The 12,561-nt window shown below is 43.6% G+C and overlaps 1 protein-coding gene across 2 annotated transcripts in view; it reads left to right on the forward strand.

Moving 5' to 3' along the window:
* The window catches only part of AKT1 (AKT serine/threonine kinase 1), a 405,158-nt gene that overhangs the window by 100,563 nt on the left and 292,034 nt on the right, over positions 1–12,561 (forward strand). The gene's annotated exons all lie outside the window — the stretch shown is intronic.

Below are 12,561 nucleotides of genomic sequence, written 5' to 3' on the forward strand. Positions count from 1 at the left end.
ATTTATAGGTAATAGATGAAGTCAAACATGACGAAAAAAATTCCATATTTTTAAATAAGCATGTATATCCACTGAACGAGTCTTTAGGAAGTTTGAATTTTCCAAACATTGTAAATGTATGCTATTTTATATACAGGTTTTTAATTCTTTTTTAAAGTAGTGAAGTTCTGTGTCATGGTAAGTCACCCATCCCCTGTGGGAAATGTGAAATTTGATCTTCATTAACTTGAACATGTGATATTCCAATGATTTCTAGTGGTAGAAATATTGTTGACATTTGGGGATCAGTTTAAATCTTTTTACCCATGTTCACCTCTTCCTCAGATTCTTTAGCAGATATAGATTTTGCAGCATCTCTACTTAGAGGTCCATTGTACTGTATTTGTCTTTCATTCTTGTGAATTTACCAAGTGCCCGGGGCCACTGTATCACTGATTACTAAGCCTCCGTACTAGCACTACTGAAAGCAATTAACAGATCTTCCAGTCCAGTGGTCTCATGTGGTGGGCACCAGCATTCTCTTTAGGGGACCTGGACTTAATTTTCTTCATCAAAATTTGACCCAGAGCAAGAAAAAGGAACAATTAAAAAGAAGCAAGGAGAAAGCTAAAAATAGGAAATCTGTGACCAAGGGAGTAAAAAACCTGCAGGTAAGCTAAAGAGAAAATTGTAAGGAAAACCAGGGTTGTTGGCAGAAAAGAGGCGTGATGTGGAATAAAGACTAAGTAACTTTTTAATATTTGGCAACATTGACATTTGACAGCAGTAAATGTAAATGTATTGCGACTTATATAGCGCACGTATCACCCGAAGGTATCAAGGCGCTTGCTTAGGGAACCCGTCCTGGTATTCCCCTGTGAGATACCCCGGCAGGGTATCCACAAGGTGAAAGCCAGGCATCCCGCCGCGAGGGGCCGTAGTGGAGATTAAGCAAGCTATTGCCCAGAGTCGCAGAGTGTGACCCCGTGAGTCGAGTAGGCACCGGAGCGAGAATTGTCGAGTCTGTGGAATTTTGAGCCCGAGACCCGCCGAGGCGGGGAATCGAAACCCTGGTCCACGGCCGATCTCAGCTCTGGGTCTGCCGCCTCTAACCACTGAGCCACGCTTCTCCAGTAGCAATAGGTTCCTAAGAAAGAGCATGAGCACTTCACTAATTCTTGTATTGATTAAGCCCTGGTTTTGATCTAGTGTCTGGTCATTATTCACATAGTTCCACCTGTCCGATGCTCCAGTATGTAAAGGATCATTGCCATAACATTTTCTGCAATGTCACAATTTGTAAAGCGCAGTGGTATGCTGTGTCCCAGTCTGTAAAACACCAAATACGTGTGTGTGTCTGTCTGTCTGTCTGTCTGTCTGTCTGTCTGTCTGTCTGTCTGTCTGTCTGTCTGTCTGTCTGTCTGTCTGTCTGTCTGTCTGTCTGTCTCCGGGTGCAGGCCACCATTGTCCCAGTCTGATAGCCATGCTATTACATATGTTGTCTAAGTATTTTAAGCACAAGGGACACGTCAGTTTTCCCATTCGAGCATATTTGTAAACTCTCAAAGCAGAGCAACTTTCCACAGTGTCCATATGCAAATGAAGCAGCATCCTTAACCTAGTCAGTTTACACATTGCACCTTTTTAAATAGCCCTGCCATGCCCTGTATCCCTGCCAGTTACCTACAGTTTTGACTGGTGACCTGTCTGGAGGCAGGATAGTGACCATACATGTCCTGTGATGAATTATCTATGCTACCACTGTGGAAAGGATGGGGCAAGAAGTATGTGACTGCTAGGTTTCATATACATGGAGCAATCCACCCCACATCACCCCAGTCCATCATGTTGTAAGCACTGCAAGGACCGCCTCCAGTATGCCCTAAAATGGCAGATGTCCTGTGGACTTAGGGCTGATTAGAGCACATGTTAGGGCATGGCTATCACACCTATGAATGGCTGGGAACACTCAGGGTCGTGGCTATGGTAAAGCCACTGAGTGTGAGCAAAGATCTCAGGATGTTGTGCCCCTCTGAATGTATCTACATGACGTGGGAGACATGGGGGCCCTAAAGGGCCCCCTTTGTTCTTGCTCTGCCAGCTTTTTCATTGTGAGGCTCGGCCATGAAAAGGCTGATGGTGACTGCCCCAGACCCTGCTCAGCATAATGCTTTGTGGCGCCCCTGTGACACCGCCAGGGAACACTGCTGATACGACTTCGTAAGTCGTAATCAGCAAAACGATGGGCCGCCACTCCTGCGCCACCACGAGTCTGGCACTCGGAAGACCGCCAGACTCTTAATCAGGCCGCTACTTTTGATCAAACTGATCCCTCCAGAACTGTTTACTTTACATTCTTAACTAATGCTCTGTTGGACCTATTTAATTCATTCTAAACATTTCAGAATCTGGTATCCCTAAATCTAAATATCTCTTGGGGGACTCTAGATCACATAACACCATAATGATCTTGTTTGAGTCTTATGCCTACATTCGTCTCTTTTGTATGTTTGCCGATACTTTTGAAACATCTTATGAATTACAAACGGGTCATTTTCTTTTTCTTTGCCTTTCATATATAAGAATGTCATCAGTATAAAGCTGAATGTTACATTAGAAAAGCGGGGTAATAAAGTCAAAGAGCCAGTCATTATTTTTAACAATATTAGTCATCGGGTCAGTTTGGTGCAAATAGAAGAGCGTAGTTGTGCCTTAGGTAAGTACTCATCTATTTCCAGCATGGAGACGCCCCTTATGAAATGGACAAAACATTTGCTTAATTTCTGTACTTTATATTTTAAGAAATTAGGAGATCAGTGTTTTAATTGATATTTTTCCTGCCCTCCCTGGTTTTTGTTTGCCAAGCTAAGAATCATAGTTTTAGTTCCTTTTTGCTCGCCGGGTTTGTTTCCTTTCTTGTACAATTTTTAAAGTTTTGCTTCAGTGTATCTGCTTGGAATTATATTTCCCTTATACATGCAGTGAAGTCTTCCATATACTTAACCTTTTGAATTACCAAGAATTCATTGCCTTTTTGTATATATGGCCTATGATGTTACATTTTTATTGTAGCAAGTTTTATAATTCAGATGCAATTTTAATTTTTTTTTTAAAAATTGCCACTTTCATGTTTTTTAAATCCAGTTCCGGGAGTTTCGTTAGCTCTAAATTTAGGACCCGGTTCACCAATTGTAGTATATAAAGTAGTACTGCTCATGTACTACAAAACTCACCTCAAAAACATAATGCCAGAGGCCTCCGCCTCTCTTATCTTTTCTGTGTGGCTATCTCCGACACTGTGGTGGAGATCTCCACACATCAAGGCATATGATTTAGCAGGACATGTGGGTAGGACCAGGAAAATGATGCTGAAATGGTGAACAATTACCGTTAAATCGGATGTGTTTAGGGAAATTTGAAGAGGGGGTTGGGAAAGGCATGCTAATACAAAACACATACCTACAAAATAATAGTACGACAACCGCAGTTAACAAAACACACTCCTAAAGTTACCGTAGGCCTAAAGATGTCAGATGGCTGAAATGTACTCCAGCCCAGCCTTGTAATGTCAAGCACAACACATGGCCAACAAATAGGACTGCAGCAGATTCTATTCAAAAACAATTGAGGTAGGGAACTATAGTAACACCCCATTTTAACTGATGTTAATTGCGTTAAATTAGTTCAACAAATAAAATATATTGATATTTTTTTAAGCGATAACATGTTTTATATAATTATTGATTTTTTTTAAATGTAATAATAAAACTACTTCAACAATAAAATCAAACTTTACAAAAATTGAAAATTGCTAAATGAATAGAATATATAACTTTTAACCATGTTAACTAAATACTAAATAAACATAGTCATAGTGAGTATTTTTTAAATATTTAAAAAAAAATTGAATTAATTAGCTTATTTGTTTATAGTGCACATTTAATTTGAGTTAATGTGCTGTAAAATGTTATAATTTCCAGGTTAATATGAAATATTTTAAATTCATTTATTTGAAAGTATATTTAAAAAAATATTAAAACTTCATTAAATATGTGTATACTTTTCCATAGGGAGATCTCCACCCAGATGGTGGAAATGTCCATCAACTGGTGAAAAATACTAGTTGAACCTTTACACTCGGAAATTCAGTTGTAGGGGGCTCCACCCCCCAATTTGAACACTTCTCTGGTCACGGGTCACTACTTACAGATAGGTCTGTCGAATTAGGGTATTTGGACCTTTCAAATTTTGGGGAGCACTCCAGCAATTATTGAGTTGAATGTCTTTGGTGTGATGAGCTTGGGCTAGATCACATATTACCTTTGCACCATTGCACCTCCCAAGGCAGCCTGAAACCGGCTCAGGTGAAATGGTTTTTGCCTCTAGACTGGAGGCTACAATGCTTTAAGAATGCAGATATATAGAGACCTGGAGACAAGGGAGCTCTGGCTAACTTTAAAGGGCTGGTGGTCTATCTCCCCATCCACAGACACAAATGGCTTCAAAGAGGGAGATGGGAAATGGATTGAATCATTCACCTGACTAGAGGCATGAACTCACACATGCTTACATTACAAAATCTTCTATTCATTGACCATACATGCTGTAGACAAAGGACCCAAATTAATGTTTGGATCTGGTAGGCTGTCCCTCCGTGGGTTGTGGGCAAAATTGGTGCCTTCCTATTTGAGAAAACAATAACTGTTTTTTAAGTGTACTGAAAGAAACGGTTTGAAGCCCATATCAAACACAGAATTCTTCTGTGTTAACTGTGCCATTACTTATAGTGTCTTGAAACTTTTCATGATAACGAAAACTGAAATTCCTCTGGCTAAACGACTACAGATATTGAAGGTTTAAAAATACAAGTTTTTTTTGTTTTGCTGATCTTTCTATCTGTTCTATGATTGTTCTTATGCTGCTTTGATCATTGGTTTCGAATGATACCTTTACTTTGAGCTCGTCACTAAATGCTCAATATGCATGATTTAATAAATACCTACTGAGACGATTGCTGATCCAAAAGGGATCCAGTTGGCTTTAATCAGCTGCATGTCTCTGATCGAGTTTTTTTAGGATCATTAGCCTCATAATCATCAGAGGTAGCATGATGCCCCCCCCCCCCCCCATATACGATCTATCAGTAGGCTGCCTAGATGTAAATATTGATTCATTAGGGGATTTCAGCAGTGAGCACTATTCCATTCCACTTATAGCAATGTATAGGAGTGATGCATGAGACGGTTCAATCGTCAGATTTGGTTTTCCATCTGTATGGGCTGTGTACAAATAGGAGTCTGGACGAGCAGCGGTGCCTGTAAGGTTTGTGAAAGCAGATGCATTTGTTGAGGTATGCTGGGCAGTTAGCAACGTACTTTACTGTTAGACTTTTTATCAATAGTGTTGCTGCTCCTGGTTCAACCTGCTATGTTCGCTTAAGAAAGCCTTTTAAAAGGGGCACTCCAGTGGAAAGAAAATGTTTGTACAACTATATTTTCATCCCTAGCAAGAATGCTCATGGGTTTTGGCCCTTCTCCACTAGTGAAAGTATTTTTATTTTTCTAATAGCTACCAAGATTCCTCCATAATGATTCAGTTCCATGCTCTGTTTGGCTTATGACGATGCTCGAGGTTCTGAAGAGTCCATGTTTGAAGTTTCATTAAATCCAATACACTCACTTTGAACTATATCAATAGAGTATCATTCCATCCCCTCGTATTTCATTTGTGAGGGTCATGTATATTAGGCCGAAGTGTGTCTGAATCTAGTCTCGAAAGGTCATAGCCTTTCTGACTCATTCAATGAGGTTACTGGGTGGTGTTTATAGATTAATAGTCATTGGTAATACTGTGGCTGTGCTCCATGGGCTTGATTAAGTAACCATTGTAAGGACATCTTACCTGCTCATGCACAATGTTTCATCTGTGGATGATAGATCATAAAACATTGGTCCAGTGGCCTAGAGTGACCCATAATGCCAACCAATAGGTAGGTACGTGGACCCCCTAGGATTCTGGGGGAGAAAGGGTTTGTACAATTTAAACCACAATCTACAAACACAGACAAAATTTTACTTTTTCCATATGATATTTGACACAATTTGAGGTAGGTTTATTTCTGGGAAATATGCTATGAGGAGTAAATATTTTGAAAGATATGCCTGTGTATTCTATCCATCTTACCCCCAAGGCTGCTCCATATTCTCCAATATTAAAACATTTCAGAACTATGGACAGCTCCTGATGTATCTTTGCTGATTAACACAATGAATGTTATTAGCCCATTGTTTCCTATTATGGGTGATTTCCTCAAATAAATTGTTAAACATGATTCTGAAGTTATAACAATAAATTACCTTCATTATTTTCACTTTTACTATATTATAAATTTAAATTGTCTATTTTTAAGTAATGTCCCTGACATTCTAGTGTATGGTGCGTGTTGTCCCTGCTGTAATCCCGAATCTATCTGAATCCTAACACCACCTTCCATAAGCTAAGTCTTACATGCTTGGCCAAGCTACCTTGTATAGTCTGAGGAGAGTTAGAGTCCAGTTTTCCATCGCTGACAAATACCCACCATCCTAGTCATTGGTGAACAGTCTCAACTTTTAGATTTCCAAACAGACCCTGAGACTAAGGTATCTAGGGAAAACACTATGTGCATATGTGTGGGTCATATTTATAATTCCAAATTCTTGACCGCATAGACACTTGTTTTGAAGACGTATACCTACTTAAGTAAGTACTGTTAGTATTCAGAGTTAACAAAAGCAACACAAGATGGCAGATATATAGAAGAGCTAAGGTTCCAAGGTCTAGTCGATGAGTAAGGTTCCACTGATTTGCAACAAGCGTGCCTTATTTCTGCAGATAATGGTTCCTGCCTCATTGTTACCCTGAAAACATTTAATTTGTATATGTGCCTTGTTCTGCTCATATGCTGTACTCAGTCTAATTGAGAAAATGTAGGTTGATGACCTGCTGGTCTGCACCAAAGACCTGCTCGGTTATCTAAAACTTGCCCATTCACCAGATGAAAGGGAAGAAGAATCCTCTTTATTGTGAACCTTATTTAACAAATTGCATTTTAAGGAATCTCATTCTTACATTCATTGTCCACTGTGGGCCACTACCATCAAACTTAAGACTTCACTGTTCGTCTCCTGACCCGGATTTCACACTTCCAGTTTTCTTGCGTGAGCTAGAGAGAACGATCTATTATTCTGACATAAATCATTTGGTGTCACCTAATCTCTGGGTTCTACAGCCTGATTTTTGCCTAGACTTGAGTAGTATCTCTTTCCTGTATTTTATCTTCGCCCTCTCCCATCCTTCTGCCTTAGTCTGTTCTATGGATGGCATGCTTCTCTCTTGTCCCTGCCCTACTCCAGAGTCTCACTTAGAACATTCAGCTCCACTAGTTTACCTTTGTGCTTGTTCTACTTTTCTTCCCTTCCATAAATATCTGAGGTGTGATTTTCTAACACAACTACAGGAAATGTCACTTTCATTCTTTCCTACACTACTGCACTTCCCATCCATCAAGCCTTTTCTTTCTCTGTTGCACATACTGTTCATGCAAGCGTAGCGCGGAGTTAGGCTCCAAGTGTTTCTGTATCAGCTATCCTTTATCCCATTTCATAATGGTTGCAAGTTAAATTTATTTTGCTGCCACATTAGCACTTTCACAAACTGAAAAACCAATGACCACATTCAAAACCAGTGGCACCGGGTCCCTGCCTATCAGAAAAGGTAATGCGATGGATGCTTACAGCTATCCTTCGCTGAACCCTAAAAACTTCTTATTACTCCTTAATGTTCCTTTCCCTGAACCTTAAAAGCACTAGCGACAAACTATACTACCCTATCCTGTACTCTAAAAAACCCTACTATCCTTCGCTAAACCCTAAAAACTTCTTATTACTCCTTAATGTTCCTTTCCCTGAACCTTAAAAGCACTAGCGACAAACTATACTACCCTATCCTGTACTCTAAAAAACCCTACTATTCCTAAATACTACCCATCCCTGAGCCCCAAAGCCTATTTCTATCCCTTAACACTACCATTTAGTGAACCTTAAAAAACCTCTTGATACCACTTCACACACCGTTCCCTGATCCTAACAAAAACCTCAATTTGCTTATTTCTACCTTTGCCCAAAACCCGATTACCCCCTAATGCTACCTTTCTCTGAACCCTAAAAACCCCATACTACCCCTTAATGGTACTCTTCCCTGAACCTTAAAAAGCCCTTAATTTCCCCATAAGCTGCGGTTCTCTGAAGCTAAAACCTTATTCCACCTTATTGTTGCCATTCCCTAACCTTACCAATGCCCTACTTCCCCTTAATGCTGCCCTCCCTCTACCCTAAACACCCCTTATCACAACTTAACGCTACCCTTCCTAAACATTAAAATCCCTTTTCTAGTCTATCCTGAACCCTAAATACCCTTTACTAACTCTCTATGCACCATTCCCAGAACCATAAAGCTCAATGCTACCCTTTCCTGAATCGTCTAAAATAAACCCTTACTGATCTATAACTCTACCCTTCCCTGAACTCTGCAACTTCTTTCCACCCCTTTTGCTTCCCTTCACTAAACCCTAAAAGCCCCTTACTACCCTATAAGTCTTAACTTCCCTGAACCCGACAGTCCCTTGCTACTCCTTAACAATATACTTCCCTGAATGCTCAAAACCTTTTACTGGTCCCCCACCCACTTGCCCCTGCTCCCAGTACTCCTACCATGCCCCTTTAAGGTACAACTTCAAAATGCTCTCTGGTTTAGGTTCTGTACACCCTTGGCTCAAGAAGTTGGTTGGTGTCATTGAACTTGCAGGACGTGTACATTGATGTATCTGGCCTACAGTCCCACAGATGCCACCTTCAGTTTGTGGTGAGGCCAGAGCATTTCCTAATTTCTCATCCTGCCATTCAACCTCATCTCCTCTTTATGGTGATCGAGGCCCAATTCACCAGTCGTGATGCAGGTGGGACTTCCGTCTCTAATGGGCAAGCAACAAGGCGGTCTGTCAGATGACAGCTGCATGTCGAAGGACACAGCCTAGGGATCTTAGTTGGTGGCCGGTGGACATCACCTTTCTTGGCAGCAGGTCACTCTCCCTACACCATCAAGAGCTCACAGTAAATAGGGATGCGTCATGTTCAGGTTTGGGAGGTTACCTGCAAGTGGTGGAGATTGGGGTTTGTAGTCTCCAGTAGAACTACATTTCTGCATCAACCTTCTGGAGCTGTGTGCCATCCGGTTGGCTCAGAAGGTCTTTTTTCTGTCCATCAAGAGGAAGCTTGTACAGTTTGTGGTTGACAAAACAAACGCTGTGTGGTACTGCAACAAGCCGGGAGGTGTGGTGTCTTGGGCCTTGCTCCAGGCGGTGCTGGGCCTTTGGAAGTAGCTGAATCAACAGGGGATCGTCCTGGTAGGCAATCACCTGGTGGGTATCTAAATGCCAGAGTTCATCAGGTGTTGAATGGCTAGGGACATGTTTGACCAGTGGGGAGTGCCCAGGCTGAATCTTTTCACCATCGCCAAGAGTGCACAGTGTTGAGATTACTGCATGTTTTCGCCAAGAGGGTCCCTGGTGGACGCTTTTGCCCTGCAGCAAAGGCCTTCTGTATGTATTTCTATGGTTACCTATCCTGCCTCGCACTCTGACGAAGGGCAGGACAGACTGGGCCTGATAGATTTTGCTACCCCAAACTGGGTCAGGAGAGAGTGTATCCTGATGTGGGTTACCAGTTCGTTTTCCACAGAGGCTCTATCTACAAGGACAGGAGTACAGCGGTGTTCCCTGCATCAGCCCGGCTTATACCTCGCCGCACCTGCTTCGCGGGTGCCGCATCACCTTGTTAGGCGCAGGGCAGTTTGACCAACGGAGTGACGAGGAAAGGCGGCACCGGGTGTGAGGCATCAGCGGGGCTGCGAGCGTGCGGGGACTCCAACAACCAGGAGTCCCTGCGAGACCGACAGCCAGCTTCCGGTCCGCTCTCCCTGCTGGCCCGCCCCCCGCCCACCTGAGGATTTCAAAAGCGTTCCTCGCCTTTCTCTCTGTGGGTTACCAGTTCGTTTTCCACGGAGGCTCTATCTACAAGGACAGGAGTACAGCGGTGTTCCCTGCATCAGCCCGGCTTACACCTCGCCGCACCCGCTTCGCGGGTGCCTCATCGCCTTGTTAGGCGCAGGGCAGTTTGACCAACGGAGTGACGAGGAAAGGCGGCACCGGGTGTGAGGCATCAGCGGGGCTGCGAGCGTGCGGGGACTCCAACAACCAGGAGTCCCTGCGAGACCGACAGCCAGCTTCCGGTCCTCTCTCCCTGCTGGCCCGCCCCCCGCCCACCTGAGGATTTCAAAAGCGTTCCTCACCTTTCTCTCTGTGGGTTACCAGTTCGTTTTCCACGGAGGCTCTATCTACAAGGACAGGAGTACAGCGGTGTTCCCTGCATCAGCCCGGCTTACACCTCGCCGCACCCGCTTCGCGGGTGCCGCATCGCCTTGTTAGGCGCAGGGCAGTTTGACCAACGGAGTGACGAGGAAAGGCGGCACCGGGTGTGAGGCATCAGCGGGGCTGCGAGCGTGCGGGGACTCCAACAACCAGGAGTCCCTGCGAGACCGACAGCCAGCTTCCGGTCCGCTCTCCCTGCTGGCCCGCCCCCCGCCCTCCACGCCCCCTATATCTCAGCACGAACCTCCCGCAGCGCGGGACGCAGCACGGGGCGAAGACCGGGCAAAGACCGGGCCGTTTGAGGCCGTTCGAGAACGTTAGAGACTGGACTGGGCCACCCCATTTAACATCAGGTATTACTCCAAAATCTACCTCCCAGCTAAAATAATATCACTCCCTCTTCTTAGTCGCCCCTGAGCCATATTGCCCACTATGAGCAAAATGGAGACCAGGAGCAAAGCTAATCAGGTAGCTATTGGCCCCACAACAACGGCCCCAACTCAAGGTACAATTGACAACTACTTTCTGAAAGCAGGTTCTCTCTTGATAGACGATATTACTCTCCTTGAAAGACGAATCTCGCAGGAAATAGAGTGGGTTAGAAGGTCATCGATGGGTCCTATAGCGATGGCAAAAACTCCTGAAGACAGGCGGATTATAGATACTTCACAACTTGGTGCCTGTGGTGGGGCACAGCGACCCACTAGTATAGACCTCTCAGAGGTAACAATAAGTGATTTAGAGGACATGAGTCTCCTCTCATTGCCTCTAACGCAAATCACCCAACCACCTAACCTAATAAACACGGGGGAGGACACTGATCTAACCACTCAATGCCCCACCTCACTTAGGGAAGAATTGACCACGACAAACGATACTACAAATTTAGTAGGGACACCTAGTACAAATCGGGGGTTAAGGGAGGGTGCCATTCAAAAAAGGATACCTGGGAAACAGAGCACTAAGGAAAGAAAGATTAAAAATGTAAAGGGAAAAATAGGGAAAACACCTAACGCAGTCAGCTCAGACCACACTAACCAGGAAAGAACCTCACCAGTGATAGCGATTGACCCCTCCCAGCAACCGCACAGTAACATCCTCACTGATCAGCCACCTCCCACCATTGAACATAATTCGGAGTTACCAGAAGAGGACATAACATTAGCTGATATAGGTCACCTTCTGAAGTCAATCATAAGTCCTTTAGAAGCACGCCTGACGAAAATGGAGGCGAGACTAATCAAAATCGAGAAAACAGCCTTACAGATTATGGACTGTTGGAAACCGGGGGCTCCCCGCCCCACGCTCCCCAACATTGACCCAAAACATAATAGTAACTCGGTTACCCCTAAACCTGTAAAAGGTAACGAGGCAGTAATAACATCTACAGCAGGTGACAAAAATACTAAATCACACTGTAATCAACCACCAAAATCAAAACCTAAACCAGCAGCGCTAGCGACCTCTGGTCCCACCAAACAATCTCATACTATGCAACAGCAACCAACTTTACTTAATGATAATGTGCAGCCTAATTCACAATACATGAGTTCTCCCATACCTCCTCTGATCACCAACTATGATACACACGATTCGAATCATCCAAAGGTAAAACCACTGAGAACAGTTACTGTCAATCTCCCACCTGAGGTTGCTCCATATACTGCTATCTTAGTTGGGGTACCCGAATTAAAATCTGACTCGTATGAAACAGGGGAGTCTCTAAAAAATAAAGTCATCAATTGGCTTTCAACACACAGACCCCTCCCTAGAGGCATGACCAGCGATATTCGCATGGTCAGAAGAGTCTCATGGGTAGGTAAGAGACCTAAAACAATTAGTGGTGACTGCTTATTGGTGAGTTTTAGAGAACCAAGAACAGTCTCATTCGTCTGTAATCCATCGTTGGAAGATGAAGGGAGTAACATTCACCCAGTCCCTCTCTCGTTTTTCTATCCACCTAATGATCATGTAACTAATGCCCAGAGCAGAGGACATTATCAGAATTCCCAGGATAACTGGGAGGGTAGCCAGGGAAGGAGGAGAATTCCCTTCAACCAACCACGAATACCCCCCTTCCGCTCCAACACATATAGTGATCCCCATGGATGGGAAAC

The sequence above is a fragment of the Lissotriton helveticus genome, chromosome 9 (assembly GCF_964261635.1).
Source record: "Lissotriton helveticus chromosome 9, aLisHel1.1, whole genome shotgun sequence".
NCBI lineage: Eukaryota > Metazoa > Chordata > Amphibia > Caudata > Salamandridae > Lissotriton > Lissotriton helveticus.